Below are 19,567 nucleotides of genomic sequence, written 5' to 3'. Positions count from 1 at the left end.
TAACTGACTTGATTCTTATGTTATGATTTATGAAATTATTATCTGAATCATGTGTTACATATCTTAAGAATGTAAAAAGCAATAATCCATAAACGTTTTAAATGTATATTTCCGGAACTTAGAATCTGTCATCAGACATTGTAATGAGAAGAGTTGCTACATGTTAATATTCGAATAGATATACTTACGGATTTTTTTTTTTTTGGGGGGGGGGTTGTTTTGTTTTTTGCTGCTGCTGTTCTGTGTGACACTTTCTTTCCGGTTTCCTGTCTACTGAGATCATCACGCCTGTTCCGCCACACTCTACAAAGCGCTTCTGAAAATAAATGTTTAAAGTACTATACAGCATGTTTCACACATTTTAGTTCATCTGTTAGGCAAAGGTATTTATATATGCCATGCTGGCTGGGTTACTGAAGTTAACACCCATAAATCTGTCTTTACACTATTAATTAAATCATTAGCTATTTATAATGACAGGCAGGTGAATAAAAATTACCTTCACAAGATCCTATTGACCATCCTTGATCGTGATATAGTCACTTGTTCCTTTGACTACTATATTCATAGAGTCCTCGTCATCGACTTTACTGAAATAAAAACAAATGTCATTTTCCTTGCACTTCATTCAATCATGCATCCAACACAATGTCTAATTAAAATTAAAGATCGTCAGTGAAAATTATACAACCAAGTAAACTACAGATTTATCACTTTGAATACATATATTGTTCTGAAAGTTTACCATTTTGTAGTTAAATGATTTAAAATAACCTCCAAAAAGGCTAACCATCCTTTGTGTTATTTCATGCAAATTCTATGTACATCCTGTTTGCCAAAGTTATGCAACCGGTAAGTGAACAACTGACATAAAGATCATGATAAAAGAAGTTTAGTTATATCACATGACATAACCTTGCAGCAATTAAGCATTGTAAAATCAAGGGGTCAGTTTGATGGCAATTTCACACAGGTGTAATGTTAAACTGATTTAGTTTACCGGCTATTCAAATCCATTTGCAAATGATACTTTCATGTTTTTTTCATTTTGAGAAAACGTACGTAGGGAAGTGAATTAATGAAATATTCAAAGTGAAATTACCTAGTAACATGAGCACATACCTTCGATAGACAAGGGTGATCGTCCAGGAGCAGTCGTGTCAAGATTTTTCTCACAACAGCCTGAAAGATGAAATCAAATACGTTAAATATAACAGGTATATATATAACAGGTATATATATGATTAAGCTCAACACATATGTATTGAATTACTGAAAAATTACATGAAATTTCAAATGTATCCTACGCAAAGCTAACAGTTTCTTATATGAATTTAGTGTTTGCCTCAAATAGTTCAGAAACACATCTGACCCCTCTGAGCGAATTTGGGGGTAAACAATTTCATTTCACTAATGATCCAGGATTGCATTTAAGAAACTACACCGAAATGTTGCATTGTAAAAGCCCATCATTTTTTTATCATTCTTTAAAATATATCTGAATAGGTGAAATATATCTTGCAATACCCAGTAAACTCATGAGTGAACCACTACATATGGCGGATCTTTGTGATGCAGATCGTAATTCATCCCCACCCCCCAACACCTTTTGTACAAGTGTTAACCGAGTTGCAACGCTAAAATTTGCAAACTATTAACAGGAGCACCAAAATCAAAAGTCTGCCCCTTTAAACTTAAATAAATACTTGTGGTTAATACTAAGATAGTTACTTACAAATACAAGCTTGGGGTATTCTATACCATGTCGATCTATTGAAATGGAATATAAAAAAACTTATTTTTCAGGCCTATTTTACTTAGATTTTACGATAACATTTAAAAATAATACGAGCGAAAATATGCATTCGCGGGATAAACTTTAGAATCTATCCGGATTTCTGTCATTGACGCAATAATTCTTTAAACGTTATTTGACAATAAAAAAAACCCTCGGTCTTACCTGACACATCCGAGGTATTCCGAGTTCCTCGCATCCGTTCTCTGCTTTCTTCTCCAAGTCGCGAATTCTTTCGTCGAGTGCTTTTGGGGAAAGTGAGGTGGCCGTGGCAAAGTTTACACGACGCAGCCATCTTATGCTTAAAGTTTTGAAAATAATTGCTAGGAAAACAGATTTGTTCCTACCCGCCAAACAAGATGGCGTCTCGCTAACACTCACGGGAAATACACAGTTTTGTCATTGTTTTTTTAAAAATAAATCTAATGTGACCGTTTGACAGTAGATTTCCGCGTTCTACAACAAAAGAGGAGGGTACGCCCTGTTGAGAGTTGTTTTTGTAACAATTAGATAGTCTCGCGTGGACGTGATCCTGTCGCCATTCGTTTATTTGTTTACATTGCCGACATCAAAGGGGAGTGTGAAAAGTGGAATTCAGCGGATTGAATGTAAGTACTCAAAGTGACAACAGTGGGCAGTTATGGTTTTAGCAGTCTTTTCAGTTTTTTAGCGTCACTGATTGTTTTTTCTCAGTGTCAAGCATCAATATGTAGGCCTTGTGATTATTAACAGTGATTAATTGTGAAAACGTGTTCACCTTCCTTTAACAGGCCCGAGTCCTACTGATTTAGCACTCATGGGAAACTTTATTGTGGTAAATAAGTTATTTTCTAAGATCCTGTCAGGAGAAGGTAGTATCCGGATATATTTCTGCTGGATGGACCCCCCCCCCCCCCTCCCCACGTACCATGTAAGTAATTTACGCACAGTGCTCACGGGGGTTAGAAATATTAACATTGTTTGCTCTTTTCAGTTATACACCCAGATCTACTATCCCTATCTACCCTTTACGTTAACTTGATGAATACCTTTACTACTATTACTAATATAATTTGGTGATGTGTCACAATTTCTTTCAAACCTTAATTCATTTGTCAATGTGAATGAAGAATAAAGTACAATCCCACTGACCCTTTGGCTATGATTTGTACATGCATAATTTCTGTAGACTATTCGTGGCACTTTCTGCTGCAGGGACACAGTTCTTTGTGGACATTGCGACAAGTAATTGTCAAGAAAGACAGCCTAAAATCACGAGAAATAAGTTTCTGAAATATGGTTGGTTTCTACAATATTTGTTTTAACATGGGTACCCAGAGATATTCCGTATATATGTCTTCGTTATATCTATTCATATAATCTGTACTCCAGAAATATTTCAACCAAGTCACATCATACATTTATTAGTTCATCAAATTATCTAGTATCTTATGTTCTGTGACAGTTCTGTGTATCCAGTTGTCCCAGTTAATCAGTTTGATTTGATATTTGTTTTATAACCATTAAAACCTTGTCCATCAGTACATGTTGCATGTGTTAGCCCTGCAATGCATTGACATTATCATCACACCTCAAGTTTCATATTTCTGAAGGAATCATTGTGTCAGTTATTTGATTTACAGATATGGATTGTGGACCAACAAACTCGGAGAATGACAAGACGCCTTCATTGGTATTTATAATTCACGCTATATTATCTGTTATATGCCCGGTAAGGGAATCTCTATTATAACAATATTATTCATGTAGCCTTATAATGAAGCAGACACTATGTAAGTGCATACAACAAACCTTTTTGACATCACTCAAAGTGTAAAGCGTAATATATACATATATTTTAAATTCCAGGAGAAATACGGCTTTTCTGTCCTCACTGCCAGACGTCTGTTTCAAGAAAAACACGTTATCTCCATCTCCGTAAAGACAAGATGTTTGTTAGTTTGTAAAGATTTTTCGGGTGAATGACAAATGTTTCATCAGGTAAGTCATCCAAGAATTTTTAGATTTCACTAAAAAACGAGTTTGCACTGTCACTTTGCTATCCATATTTAATGTATGTATCATACATGTAACTGTAATAACTGAAAGTGAGCAAATGGTAATACGTATTTAATATTTGTAATACATGTTATCTGCATTATCATATATATTGCTGTGTTTCATTCATTGGAAATGTTAAGATTTTACAAGCTTTTCTTCAGTGAATTGTCTTTCAGTTGAATTGATGATTCAAACTGAATGTCCTTTTCCTTTCCAGACACTGACAGTGACCAAGATATTAACAGCACATTCAAGGTTTGCGAGCTATTACCACCACAATGTGAGAGCCTGATTGATTCGGATTCAGATGTTTCGCCAGATATTAACCAGGACTCGCATACACCAACAAACATCTACAGAAGAACAAAGCACTTTGTGTAGTGACTAGCTCGTCTTCATTCCGTGTGCCAACTTCCTGAGCAATGCTTGTGTGGAGAGAATTCTGTTACTCTTCTCTGAGCGCGCCAGTTTCTTAATACAGCGAATTGTGTACTACTGCAACTGCCCTGTTGCATTAAAATGTGACCTTTTCTAAGAAATGAAACAGTTGAATCATAACATTTCCAGAGTTTGTTTTTTGTTCAAATAAATATGTAATAAATATAACAAGATAATACAACATATTTCAGCTTTCTAAACTAACCGAACTCTCATTGTCATCTTCCTTGTACAAAAACCTAGCGGGAACCTACATTACCTAAGATCCACAAGGTTTCCGCAAGACCAGAAACTTACTCACTCCAGCTATAAAGGTTTCAGTAAACTGAAACTAAATGGAAACTTCCAACTACAGTTTCAGTTGACGGAAACATGACGGAAACTAAGACTTGTTAGTTTCAGTTGTGGAAACTATGCGGAAACTCTCATTGCGCGTTTCCTGTAACTGAAACCCAGCGGAAACCTACATTACCCAGTATCCATCAGGTTTCCGCAAGAACGGAAACCAAGTTATTTTTGCTGTGGATGATATAAAATATAGTGAGAGAATTAAAATCATGGTGGTTTTAAACATTTATGTCGTTTTCAGTCAGGCTTCATAGCACTATGGCTTTTCATAATTATAGGTTGTAGCATATGGTTTGCTTAGTTTAAGCGCCTAGTTTCAATCATAAATAAATGGACTGATTTTAATACATTTGATTGAGTTTGTGGGTTCATGGAGGACGTTCCCTGTAAGACTATTTCTACTGAAAAGCCATTTAGATAATATGATTCATTTACTCTTATAGTATCACATCTGAGACATACAAAGAAATGATGACGTGGATCTTCAGTAGGGTGGCCACACTGACAATTTGCTCTCTCTGATATATGTATGTTTTATTTGTCGGCATTGAGATTGTTACATCCTAACTTTAAGCGACAGTGGGGGATTTGGCAAACTCTTGTACCTATATTTGGATCGAAATGAATATCTTTAGCTCTGAGGTTTAAGGGAGATTTGAATTCATTGACATCTATCAGAGATTAAATATGTTGCGGTAAAGTGTTCCATAAACTTACAACGTCCGATAGAAATGAACTGCCATATAGAACAGTACGGCAAGCACTAGCTTGCAAATGTGATGCGTTACGTAACGAATAGGTACTGACTCGAGAGACAAAGGGAGGGACGTTCATTGAGATAGTGGGGGTAACCTGTTACAGAGACCATATACTGATGTATATAACCACAAGGCTACCCTATCGAAAATATAACATTTAGTCTTAATCTTGTAGCGGGCACTGTGACATTATGACACTATGACATTAAGCAAGTAGTTTATTTGTATGAAGGCCATTGGCCCATATACACAAAGTACGATTATATCGGCCGTTAATTACACACAATGTACATGGATATTTTACATATGTTACCGATTTCAAACATATGGTTCTCTTAAGATTAAGCTTGGACAAACATATCCACAGACATTATTTAATACATGAGTACACTTTGAATGTATTGGCTGTCTGAATTTGTGAATATTCACAATGTAGTGGTACGTACATGGCAGATAACGCTGTCTTAAGTTACTGTAGCGTTTACATACAAGGATAAAATGATAATCATCTTCAATTCCATTGTTACACAACGGACATAACCACTGACTTAATTCAATTCTCATCCACCATCCCTCGTTAACTTTTAAGTTTAAAATTCCACACCGACGTCATATTATATTTCGTTGTTTTTTACTTGTTAATAGAGAGAGATATTTCTCTGGTTCTAGTGGCCTTTTATATTGTCTATATACACTACATCGAGAACTGTCTTGCATAATACCTTTCCATGACTGTAAATACACATTTAATGCCAAATTATTAAACATTTTAATCGTTAACTCCTAGAAGGAAAATATATCAGACAGAACGTCTTTAACTCACAAAGAGGGACATATTCTAACGGGATCGGGCAATACCAGGTACCTAAACACACCTAACCCGTGAAGGTCTACCCGGGGTAGAATAGGCCTTCAGCAACCCATGGTTGCCATAAAAGGCGACTATGCTTGTCGTAAGAGGCGACTAACGGGATCAGGTGGTCAGACTCGCTGACTTTGTTGACACATGTCACCGGTTCCCAATTGCGCAGATCTATGCTCATGTTGTTAATCACTTGGTTGTCTGGTCTAGACTTGATTATTAAAGACTGCCGCCATATAACTGTAACATTGCGTTAAGCAAGAAACCTAACGGACCAAGTTTCCCCCCAAATACATTTTTTTCGAAACTCGGCATGTACCTTTAAAGGACATCAATAACAACTATCACTAAACAAGTCATATTTCCAGAGTTCGCGATGGTGATTGTAAAACGTGGGCCCTTATCGTGCGTTATTAGTACCGTTTGTTTCGGAGAATCAAAATCAGTATCGCATGTTGAGCAAACATTAAACTGTTTATGACTTAAAGGTCTGTGCCCTTTTTGTTTGCAGACACCCCACGCACATGTACATGAATATCCCATATTTCTTTGGTGCCTTTTGATCAGGATTACATTTCAAGTGTCTAAAACTTTGCTTATTCAGTTTCAATGGTAGGGAGTGGGCAGGCGGTGACTTTGCTTATAAAGGTCATATGCAACATAAACCACAGCGTTGCAGATTCTGATATCTTTCGGTATGCATTTACCGAAACAAATCATCAAAAATGCCAATTCAACCTATTAAATTGAAAAAAGAACGTGATGACAAAAAGCCCGAAAATGTGTAGTTTAAAAGATTCACTAATTTTCCCCCAGCTCTGTTGGGAGTTGTTAAGCCAGCTATGCTCCGCTGCGCTCATAACGCATGCGCAGTAAATAGGTTCGGGGAGCTTGAAATAGTATCCCTACCCGGAGTATGAGGTTGTTTAAACAAAGAAGTAAATAATCTACTCGTTACATGAAAGATAACATGATTGTGATAAGCAGACTCTATCACAGAGAAAACTCATTGTCTGGTTTACTGACACCTACATGCCTGCCTGTCTGCTAATGACAACATGCAATGCACAACTTCAACCATAGACCACATGCAATTTGAAATTATCACCTATTGGACTTATAACCTATAAACAAAGGGCCGGCTAAAGGTATCGGCAAATGAACAAGTGGCCAAAGAAAAGGCTCCGTTACACCTGAGTGCTCTGATTGGGTCCAGCATGGCGGCTCCTTCTATTTCGAGGGGGGTAAACCCAAGTATAAAATATTGCACTTTTGATTTGATTTTATACGAAAATAATTTTGTTTGTTTCTTTTTTCATAATCAGCAATGCATATATTTTATTTTTATATAGCAAGTTTTATTTAAATTCAGATGCATGAGTCATAAACTTAAAATTCAACACCGTCGCTATAATAGGATAAACTCTGATTACATTAAATGTGATAAATGTAATTGTAATTTAATACAAGATGAGTATCATTTCTTGCTCGTATGTCCATTTTACTCACAACAACGTTCTATGTACATTCCTGATTTTTATATTATATCCCCTACCAGATCCAAGTTTATGTCAGTTGCTTGCAACAAAGAACGTAAAACTACTAAAAAATATTGCAATTTACCTGAAACTATGTCTACCCGTATAAACTTGTTCACCTGCCCATGTGCTATATTATGCTCATTTAATTGTACTTTTGGTCATGTGGCCATAAATACCGAATAAAGCTCTTCCTCTTCCTGAATATGTGATCAGTATGTTTTAAGTATTTTGGTTGTATATGACCTTTAATGGAGAGCACTTATAATTTGCTTAGCGCTAAGGAAGCTTCGAAAATTTAGGCCCGGGGCTTTGTTTTATAGCAACAATACCGTTTGTGGAAGTTTGCGCTAGGGTGTATATTGATCCGATGATTGTTGTCATCGTAACCGCACTCCAGTGGTTTAGCAAAGTCGTAAACATCAACACCAGTAAGCGCACCCGGTGACTCTCTTGTCCACCCACATTAACCCTACATGCCGTAATTGTGAGGGATCAAGGTGCACCTGTGATGAGGGATCATGGTACCCCTGTGGGTGTCTTCCCGTTTCGTGGACCTTCCAAAACCCTTTGAGCTATGTTGTTGTTTTAGTATTGTTGTTTTAACGGATTAACGCCTGTGTGTCACTGAAATTTGGATTCAGGTGCGAAATGTGGTTACCAATTAATTGGTGAGAAGTGTTCACCTACTCACTGTCACCATATACAAAATTGAGTTCACTCAGTAATACTAATTAATCCAATCATTTTGCACATAGAAGCGTTGGTCATGTGTGTCTCAAACATCATTTTCACAATGGCAAATGCACAGTTAGAACACTATTTCCTTCCTACCACTTCTAAAGGTGGTAGATATTTATGTATGGACGGTTTCATCTATAGATTGAGTAAGAGGAAGAGAGGAGGTTGGGTTTCCTGGCAATGCCAAAAACCTCAATGTCATTCCACAGTGTGTGCGATCAATGATATTGTGACAAAACTAGAAGTGAACCTTCTGGCAAGTTTCCATATAGTTAATCAACAATTATAGTTAACATATTTTTAATAAAAAAAAAAGAATGGCTTAAATAAAAAGGATCATCATTCTCTTTTTATCATCATCTTTTAGTGACATTTTTTTTATTTTCAATTACAGTTGAAGAAAACCCTCGAGGAAGTGAAGATGAAAGCCAGATCGACCCTGACGCCTTCACCACAACTCTACAACGAGGAACTTATGACTCTCAGGGAAGGTCCCTGGACAGATGAGAACACGTCTGTGATTGAGCACATGTCAACCTTCTACAGGGCCAGACGCTGCACTCTTCCTATAGTGCCATTGCGTCGTCGGGACAAGGTCTTGCCAGATGAGTACACCACCACCGATGCCGGCGACCGCGTTCTGCACATCGACGAAGGCGACGACAATAAGATACTAGGTTTGACCACAATGGAAATCCTTAATCATCTGTGTGCCGTCGACGTGATCTAGGCTGATGGGACATTCTGTGTCACACCCAACCTGTTCCTGCAGCTGTATACGATACATGCCATGGTTGCAGACCAGATGTTCCCGCTCGTATTCTTCCTTCTCCCCAACAAGACCAAAGAGACATAGGCACGTGCGTTTAGACTCTTGAAGGATGCCGCCGACTTTGGTCTCCAGTTGCAGCCTCAGACTGTTCAGGTATTTACCTATTTATACCTATATACATATATGGCTCTAAACTTTATCCATTGTTATTCATTTTTCATTCATTATTATTTCCTCGTCCAGATGGACTACGAATTTGCTGCCAAGTCTGCAGTCCGATCTGTTTTTCCGGCTGCTATGTGGAAGGGATGCCTTTTCTATACCCAGTGTGTGTGGAGAAAAGCACAGAACGTTGGACTCCAGCAGACCTCCTACAATGCTGATCCAGAAGACGATGTGCTGTGTTACCCTTGGTACCGCTGGCGAATGTAAGTATAACTTTCACTTGACATCTGTTCTAGGCCTCTTATCTTCATACCGAACTTCAAATCGATTTATATGTGAAAATGTCGCAAATATTAAATTTATCTATTTGTTGTTTCAGGTGGATGATGTATGTCTGCAGACCTTAGCAGACACGCCCCCAGACAACAGATGCCTGCAGCTTACAGACTTTGTCACGACCCAATGGATGGAGGAAGACCTTTCCAGCTGGAACCACCACGACACAGAGGGTCCCAGGACGAACAATCATCTCGAGGTCTGGCATGGCAAGATGAAGAAACTTATTGTCAAAGCCCACACAAATCCACCAAAGTTTCTTCAGGATGAGCAAAAGCTAAATGAAATTAAAATGAAACCCCCAAGGAAAAGGGCAAGATATTCCAATATCAACACTCGTCTAAGTAACCTGAAGGAACGTCTTGCAAGGGGAACCATGCCATGGAATATGCAGACACAGCCTCTCATTTGCTAAAGTTAAAATGAACAATTGTCCATAATAATTTCTTTATAGTAGCTTGGTCTAATATAATATAATATGTTTTCTCTTATTATTTTCATTATAATATAAAATACAGAGGTAGTTTCACACTTGTTATAATTACAATTTAAGAAAATAATGTCCATCATATTTCCTATAATATATATTGTGTATTGTAACACCTTGTTGCATGTTTATTGCCATGATCATGTTCATATGTCATAATAAATGAATCTAAGTGAATTTATATTTCGTTTTCTTTCCACTTCAAGTTCCAGTATAACCCAGGTGACTGTCACAACATTCTAATCCTATTGTAACCAGTCACTGATGCATGTGAACGGGAATAAACCCCCCATGTGATTAGGGATCATGGTACACCGTAGTGGTACGCCGTAGTGTTAACGCCTGATTACCTCCTTACGTAATACCCGAAATATCGAATCGAATATATAATATTATATAATAATATATATATAATAATATCGAATTTATAAGATTTCAATTTTCGACACTCCGGGTGCACACGCCTCTTTTTACAAGTTGTTTATTTAAGGAGTTAGAGCATTATGAGGCCTAGCCGACCAGGGTTGTTTGTTTAACTAATCCCCCAAAGACCTTCACCATTAGAGGGAATGATTTGTGTTCAGTTATTACACTTCTGTTCTCCACACATCTCCATGTTCACCATGCATCTGCATGTCTTTTTTGTTTTGTTTTGGTTTTTTTTGTGTGTGTTTTTGTTGTTATTGTTTTGTTTTTGTTACACACTGCTTGGGATCGGTCAACAAGCTTTACAATTAAAATCCAAACCGCCTCCATACAAAATATAGTGCAAAATATAAATGAAGCATGTGTGATAGTCATCGATATGAACTATCATATAAAGACATAGATATATATACATATTATTACATCAAATACAAGTACAACTGACATCTATGTAAACATAAATAAAAACGGTTTGTTGTGTCTAACGAACCAAGAGAGAAGGTTTTGATTTGCGATTATACGCTGTAATTTTGTTTAATTTTTGTTTATGTCCGATTTTTTTGTGGCATGTGACCTTAACTTTCTATGAAAAAATCAGGCGTTGTGTCTTGATAAAATTGTGGACGGAGTCCAACTATTTTCTGGTTTTCACTGTGAATAAGCTCTTGTTTCCGTCCACCGAAGTCATCACACACTACACTGAGAAAAGGACTATCTACAAAGGAAGGAGTTATACCACGATAGAGTATGGAGTATGGACACTTGATCATCTCCTCACTCACGCCCGCCCACCCCCACCAGGCCGTGTGGGATTGTAAGGCCAAGTCAGAGACAAAAGGATCGGCGAATAAAACGAAACACATATGTAACTGACATACCAAACCCGTATACCCCTCATCACGATGTTACAGTTTGATGGGCATCCATGGCGAGTCACATCCTCGTGGTTGGTGCTACGTAACAGCCTGCATCCGTGTTGCATTGCTGAACACACCACTTTGGTCCTGACCTCGTCTAGACTGGTGGTTGAATGGGCCCTATTCAACCAGTCGGCTGGTCACGCCAAGCCCTTAGCATAGCACATTTTTTGCACATTCACGTTATTGGGTAGTGGTTATTTTGATTTCTCAATTTCAATATACAAATCATTGTTGCATTCAATTGCCTAGAGTCTCATACCAGGAGACAGTGGCTCGTGGGCCAATCTGGTGGTATGGACCTCTAAATTCTGAGTTTCATAGGACTTATGTCATGGGCCGAACCAGATTGACATTTGATCTTTTAAATTTATTAAACTATTTATGTTCTTATTTCTGGAGTATAACATCCCTGTAGCCCTGGTGTTGCAGTCTGGTTTCCGCTGCAGCATCGTCCTTATTGATACTCGATGACGGGTGGGAAGCAGGATTGTCAATATTCTAATACCAAGGCTCACAACATGCATTCAGGTTTATCAAAGACTTATAAGGGAGACTTAATTCTTCGTCATCAGATGAGGAGGTGTTCCCTTTAGTGAATGATTCTTGGCCAAGGTTTTTGATAATCTCAACTGATGACGGGAGTACACTGAATAAAAACACTTTGGATTTTCCAAGAGCATCCAAGGTGTCTGCGGAGAGTTAAGGAATGGCACTCGCCCCGAAATGGTTCCTTCTTGGTAGAATACATACGAAGGCAGTAATCTGTCACTCTACTGGGGTTGCATCATTTTGATAACAAACAAGTTGTTACATCCGTTCAAAAGACGCTGAATACCTGCAGAAGCATTGTTAGAGACAGGTCTCATTGTTTGTCATGCCGTAAAAAGAAATTGTAGCCGAGTTGAAAGACCAAGCTGTTACTTCTGTTGCTTTTCACAAGGCAACAGGATTCAAATGTGATCAAAACCAACACTTACCTTTTCACTGTTTGTATAACAATACTCTCTAAATCTGTTAGAGCAGGATACTGTAATATCGAGGTGGAGGTTCACGTACCGAATCCACTCTGGTGTTACAAATGCCAAAAGTTTGGCCTTGGTGCAAAATCTTTCACAGGCCAGTCTGTATGCTCACGCTGGGGAGGACCTCATGAGAGAACTGATTGCACTGCTAACCTCAAGTGCGCCATCTGCAGTGGTGAGCATATGGCTTCGTCTAAATCTTGCCAAAAGTTTGAACATGAAAGCAAAGTTCTCAGTGAGTGAGTGAGTGAGTGAGTTAATATTTAACGTCACATCGGCAATATTTCAGCCATATCGCGACGAGAACATTTAATGCTAAAATGAAATATATGTCTGTTATAAAACCTGTCAGCGAAGGACAGTAAAACAACTAGGATATCACAGACTAAAATATAAAACTATATCTATATCTATATATAGTAACTATATCTAAAACAATTTATCTATACAGGACAATACAATGTAAAAATGGGCTATAGATTGCTAACAACTGAAGGTAGTTCACCATACTAGGGACCATGGGGACTTACAGTACTTTTGCTACCTGCATGGACCCTAGCTGGATTTACATCATTCCCTCAGTCGTCAGCAATTTGTGAAATCTAGCCATACAATTAAAAGACACGTATTCTACGATTAAAAACCTGGAAATTTAGAATTGACTTTGACTGTTTAAGGACTTACGTACCCTCTCAGGAGGACAATGATTTTACAATACTTCAACCCCCTTTGAGGGTACAGCCACTAACAATTCTAGTTACAAATCTAAACAACCAATAATTAAAATACATCTATTTACAGAACACGTTCTTCAAAATTCTACCCAAAAATCAATTTCTTTTAAAAAACCAACGATTAAATGAGAATTAATGTTAGTAAAAAGATCCTTTACAGTTTTGACATTAAAATATTTATCCCTTGTGATCGAGAATTCGACACAGTCAAGCAGAATATGCTTGACCGTGACTCTCTCATCACAAGGGATACAAAATGGAGGATCCTCACCTTTCAAAAGGTATGAATGAGTATATCTAGTATGGCCAATACGACATCGTCTTAAAATAACCTCTTCACATCTGGACTGACAGCCCAAGTAGGTGTAACCAATATACGGTTTTATTTCATGTAATTTATTTATACCTACTTGGGTGTCCCACTTCTTCTGCATCAGATCACGGATGTAAGTTCTAATGCAAGCTTTGTAATCAGTGTAAGGAATAAGAAGTGGTGTCATAGATTTGTTGAGTGCTGCCTTAGCAACAAGATCAGCCATTGCATTACCGGAAATACCTACGTGGCTGGGTAACCAACAGAATACGATGTCGTATTGGCCAGTAGCAAGAGTATTATACAATTCAATAATTTCAATTAAAAGTGGATGTTTACAAGAAATATTTTTAATCGCCTGAAGGCAAGAAAGAGAGTCTGAATAGATTATATATTGTTTACGTTTCGGGTGTCTTTGAATATATTTAAGAGCTGTTAATATGGCGTTTGCTTCTGCAGTAAAAATAGAACTGTTTTCTGGAATTCTAGAAGATATTGTTCTGGATCCAATGACAGTGGCACAAGCCACTGCGCCATCGTTCTTGGATCCATCTGTAAATAAGGGTTTGTAATTGCTATATTTATGTTTTAATTGATGATATTCTTGTTTATATTGTAAGTCATTTGTTTCTGATTTTTTAAATGATGTTAATGTTAGGTCAACTTGTGGCCTAACCAATTGCCAAGGAGGAGAAGAAAGAAGACGGTAAGGAGCTATGGTTTCCAGCTCAATGCCAGCCGATGAAAGAAAGGGTTTTATTCTGTGTCCGAGAGGTGGAACAAGAGAACACTTTTTGTTGTATAAATCCTCGTAGAGAGGATTGAAAACACAGTTATATACCGGGTTAGATTTGTTAGAGTATAGTTTTGTAGCATATTGTAAAGATAATTTTATACATCGCTGAGTGAGAGATGGCTCATCTGCCTCGACATAGAGACTGTCAACGGGAGAAGTTCGAAAAGATCCAAGACATAATCTTAGACCTTGATGATGGATAGAATCTAACATTTTGAGACTGCTTTTACAGGCTCCACCATATACAATGGAACCATAGTCAAGTTTGGAGCGAATGAGTGATCTGTATAAGTGAAGTAGGGTGGTTTGATCGCCTCCCCATTTTGAATTGGAAACAAATTTTAACAAGTCGAGTGCCTTCAAACATTTAACTTTAAGGGATTTAATATGTGGCAAGTGGGAGTCAAATATAAGACCCTGAAACTTGGCCTCTTTAACAACTTTAATAGGTGTGCCGTTTAGATACAGTTCAGGGTCCTTATGTGGTTTGTATTTACGGCAGAAATGTATACAGTTAGTTTTAGACTTAGAAAATTTAAAGCCGTTTTCCAAACACCATTTATTTATTTTGTTTAGACACAACTGCATTTGCCGTTCAATAGTATGCATGTTTTTACCTCGACATGAAATGTTAAAATCATCCACAAAAAGTGATCCATCAATTGAATCGTTTAAAACCTTTGATAAACTGTTTATCTTGATGCTAAAAAGTGTAACAGACAAAATACTGCCTTGTGGTACACCCTGATCCTGACTGTAATGATCAGACAGGGTAGAACCCACACGGACCTGGAATTGTCTGTCATTTAAAAAGTTGGCAATAAATTGAGGCAAACGACCTCGCAAACCAAAGTCATGTAAATCCTTCAAAATACCATGTTTCCAGGTTGTGTCATATGCTTTTTCAAGATCAAAAAGATAGACACAGCATGTTGTTTATTAATTAGTGCGTTTTTCACAAATGATTCCAGTCGCACTAAGTGATCGACAGTACTTCTGTTTTTACGGAAAACACACTGTATATTTGTGATAAGATTATTTGTTTCCAAGTACCAAACAAGTCGATTATTTATCATGCGTTCCATGGTCTTGCAAACACAGCTAGTTAGTGAAATAGGTCGATAATTGGACGGATCCGTATGATCACGTCCAGGTTTAGGTATTGGTACTACTATGGCGTCACGCCACGAGGGAGGAAAGTTACCCGATGTCCAAATATCATCAAAAATATTGAGAAGAGTTTCTAGGCAGGATTCCGGTAAGTGCTTCAGGAGTTGATAATGTATGTTATCAGCTCCTGTAGCAGTGTCATGAGCTTGATCAAGAGCAGTATGGAGTTCATGAATAGAAAACGTTTCAATATAATCTTCCCCATTATCAGAATTGAAATTAATAGTTTTCTTTTCTTCTTGTTTTTTATATTGCTGGAATTTTGGTACATAATTGGAAGAGGAAGAGTGTTTAGCAAGGGTTTCACCTAGTTTATTAGCAATATCTGATTTATCAGTAAGCAATTGATCTCCATGTTTAAGATGATGGACAGTAGATTTAGTACCTTTACCTTTAATTTTCTGGACCATGTTCCATACCTTGGACATTGGTGTCCGAGAATTTATTTTAGATACATAATTTTGCCAAGATTGGCGTTTATTCTGTTTAAAGGTACGCCGTGCTTTAGCATTTAAAATTTTAAATCTATTTAAATTATGCACCATAGGGTGGCGACGGAAATAATGTTCTGCTTTTTTCCTTGCCTTTCTAGCCTGTTCGCATTCATCGTTGAACCATGGTTTTCGAATATGTGGAACTGCAGAAGACTTTGGGATACACTATTAGCAATGTCAATGAGTACATCTGAAAAACATTTAATAGCATCAGGAGCAGTAATAAAACGTTCGGGATTAAGTTTGCCAGTACAGAGAGATTCATATAGAGCCCAGTTGGCCTTTTTAAAATTCCATCGTGATGATGGAGGTACATCAGAGGGGCTCACAGGTTTTAGTATTGTAGGGAAGTGGTCGCCCCCACACAAGTCATCGTGAACCGACCATTCAAATTCATTTAAGAGATTAGAGTCAGTAACTGATAAATCAAGAGCTGAATATGTCCCTCTGCCAGGATGTAAATATGTATGTGATCCGTCATTGTAAATACAGAGATCATTATTTGAAAGAAAATCCTCAAGTAATTTACCTTTGGTGTTCGTAGTAGGACCACCCCAGAGTGGGTTATGGCCATTAAAATCGCCCATGATTATACAGGGTTTAGGAAGTTCATTGTAAAGAGCTTATAGATCAGTTAGCTGGACAGTGGATGAAGGTGGAATATACAATGAACAAAGCGTAAATGCAACTTGTAATGTAAGTCGCACAGCTACAGCTTGGAGATTTGTTTTAAGCGCTATTGAACTATGTATAACATTTTGCCGTACCAAGATTGATGATCCTCCACTTGCCCTATCACCTGGAGGTGAAAAATAATGGTACGCATTGAAATGACGGAGGTCGAGAGTATCAGTGTGTTTTAAATATGTTTCCTGTAGACACATTGCTGACGGTGTAAAATCCTGGATTAAGAGCTGCAATTCATTAAAAGTAGTCCTTAGTCCTCTGCAATTCCACTGAATAATATTATTCTGATAACCTATCTTTTGGGGGGGGGGGATTTATTGGGGATTTGCCACGCACTTTTTTGGTGGGCGACAGGCTGTGTGCCCTAGAGCGGACGTTTTCAGACACGTCCATGTCTTCGAGTGATCCATATTTGTTGTAAATTTGGATTTTATTCTCTGAACCTTTTGGGGCTCTGCCACTTAGCTTTTTCAAAGAATCAGGCTTCTTAGTTTTTGTTTTACTGGGTTGAGACCTTGTTGATGACTGAGAAGATATGTTATGATCAGGGGATGTTGCTGATTGAATCTGAGATGTACCAGGAAGTGATTCTGCAGTTTGAGTAGATATGGCAGGTGACAAAGGTTGAGGGGAATCCGTGTTCACCAAAGTCAAGTTTGTCTGACAGCTTGCAGATAATTTCATAATTGTGGATGGTGCGTCTGGGTTTGGTCTGGCAACGGAAGCATAGCTTTCCGTTTGTACTGAGCTCTGGACCATTTTCTTTGCATCTGCAAAACTGATGTTTTGTGTAAACTTTATTCTATTAATGGCCATTTGTTGTTTCCACACAGGACATTCTTTAAAGAAAGATGGGTGATCCCCTGCGCAGTTTGTGCACTTTTTAACTTGGCTGTCACAATCTTCTGTTGTGTGTGTTTTTTCACTACAATGAGCACACACAACAGACAATGTGCACGTATTTACACCATGGCCGAATTTTTGACACTTGAAGCACCTCAGCGGATTCGGAATCTCAACATTGAGATTACAGTACCCTGCCTTAAGTGACTTTGGAGCAGTAGGCGATGAGAAGGAAAACAGATATGTGTTGGTTTTTATGGTTGTGTTGTTTTTACGGGTTGAGAAACGTTTGACATATAGTACACCCTGATCTCTCATCTCGGAAACGATATCTAGGTCAGACATTTCTGCCAGCAATCGATCACGATCTCGCACTATTCCCTTACTGGTGTTGAGTGTTTTGTGGGCCGTGACAGTAACCGGAGTACCAACAAAAGTGTCGATATTCAAAAGGTTGGTTGATTGTTGCTTTCTGGCACACTCTATCAACAGCGCACCAGAACGTAATCGTCGAATGTTCTTTACTTCGCCAGCAATGCCTTGGATACCTTTAGACACAGCAAACGGGTTCAGCTTCAAAGGTGTGTTATCTTTGGTCTCAATGACAAGGAAACGTGGCCAATAATCAATTTGTTTGGACGGTCTGAGGTCGTCAACGGGATCATTTTCGAGAGGACGTTTGCTCTTCTTAGTGGGGGTTTCGTAAGCCATGGTTAGTTATGTAGATTTCATCATCCGAGCTCCACACCCACCACGGAGTATCACAAGGACGATGCTAAAGCAAGCGGGCCTCCAGCTTGCAGCACCAAGGATACCCGGATGATATACTCCAGTAAAAGAATTAGAAATAATTAGTCTACCAGATTGGCCCATGAGCCATCGCCTTCTGGCATAAGACTCTAGGCAAAGTTCAAAGCAACATAATTCAACATCAAACATGTTTTAGACATTAAAGAGAAGACCAAAATCAATCAAAATCAGTTCCAAATCATACTTGTGCTATGTTAATTTATAATCTATGCACAGGGCTTGGCATGACCAGTCGATTGGTTGAACCGGGCCCATTCAACCTCCCGTCTAGGTGAAGTAAGGGTCGAAGGGGTGTGTTGAGCAGAGGGAACGCGGTCACAGGCCCCCAGTGCCCTCAACCCCCAGACTCCCGTCCTCCACCGACACAGGGCCGCAACCTACGGCAAACGGGTTGGTGGACCAAATATGCCCCCGGATCCACACGGGGGGGTGGCGAGCACTTAGCGTTACCCAGCACCCACCACGAGGAGGTGGCTCGCCACGGGTGCCCAAAGTTCTCAAAATCAAATACACGTATAACATCTTGAGGCACAGAAATTAGTCAATACTCCATCCAAATCTTCTACTAGCCAAACATATTCAGCCACAGTTTCTTCGTCTGCTCCAAAATCTGTAAAAAGTCAGTTTCGACATCCTGTCAAACTGTAATATCCTTGGTGAATGCAACTCAGACAACCTTGGATGACAGTCCTCCAATATCACAAGAGTGTCAACGCTCATTATCATCCCAGACTGAATCTCAGTCAAAAGCCATGAATTCAACACAGGCAACAAAGAAAATGAGAAAAAAGGGCTCTTCAACATTTAGAAGAGTCTTCACCTTTGACACCATCAGTGACGTTCAATATCAGTTTGAACCGCTTGACATGGAGATGACTCCTTCACAAACAAGGTGTAGGAGTGGCGCTACCAAGCAGTCATGACCTCCAGCTGAACCTCCCTAGACATATTTATGACATTAATACAATGGAATTGCAGAGACCTTAAGAACACTTTTAACGATCTACAGTTATTATCAGACGATTATACACCATCGGCGTTTAGTGTGCAAGAGACATATCTGAAAATTACT

At 38.4% G+C, this 19,567-nt stretch overlaps 2 long non-coding RNA genes across 2 annotated transcripts; one reads left to right on the top strand and one right to left on the bottom strand.

Annotated features, from left to right (window-relative positions):
- Nucleotides 1-210: 210 nt before the first annotated feature.
- Nucleotides 211-2,153, bottom strand: LOC137256164 (uncharacterized). Its single transcript, XR_010954551.1, has 4 exons — nucleotides 1,961-2,153; nucleotides 1,123-1,182; nucleotides 500-590; nucleotides 211-316 (listed from the first exon to the last, which is right to left on the bottom strand). It is a non-coding gene; the product is annotated as an uncharacterized lncRNA (long non-coding RNA).
- An 849-nt stretch (nucleotides 2,154-3,002) lies between these two features.
- LOC137256552 (uncharacterized) lies at nucleotides 3,003-4,109 on the top strand. The gene is made up of 4 exons (XR_010954567.1): nucleotides 3,003-3,073; nucleotides 3,418-3,467; nucleotides 3,644-3,775; nucleotides 4,053-4,109. It is a non-coding gene; the product is annotated as an uncharacterized lncRNA (long non-coding RNA).
- Nucleotides 4,110-19,567: the final 15,458 nt, after the last annotated feature.

The sequence above is a fragment of the Haliotis asinina genome, chromosome 11 (assembly GCF_037392515.1).
Source record: "Haliotis asinina isolate JCU_RB_2024 chromosome 11, JCU_Hal_asi_v2, whole genome shotgun sequence".
Taxonomy (NCBI): domain Eukaryota; kingdom Metazoa; phylum Mollusca; class Gastropoda; order Lepetellida; family Haliotidae; genus Haliotis; species Haliotis asinina.
Note: the sequence above shows the minus strand (reverse complement) of the source record. Positions and strands in the feature narration are given on the sequence as shown.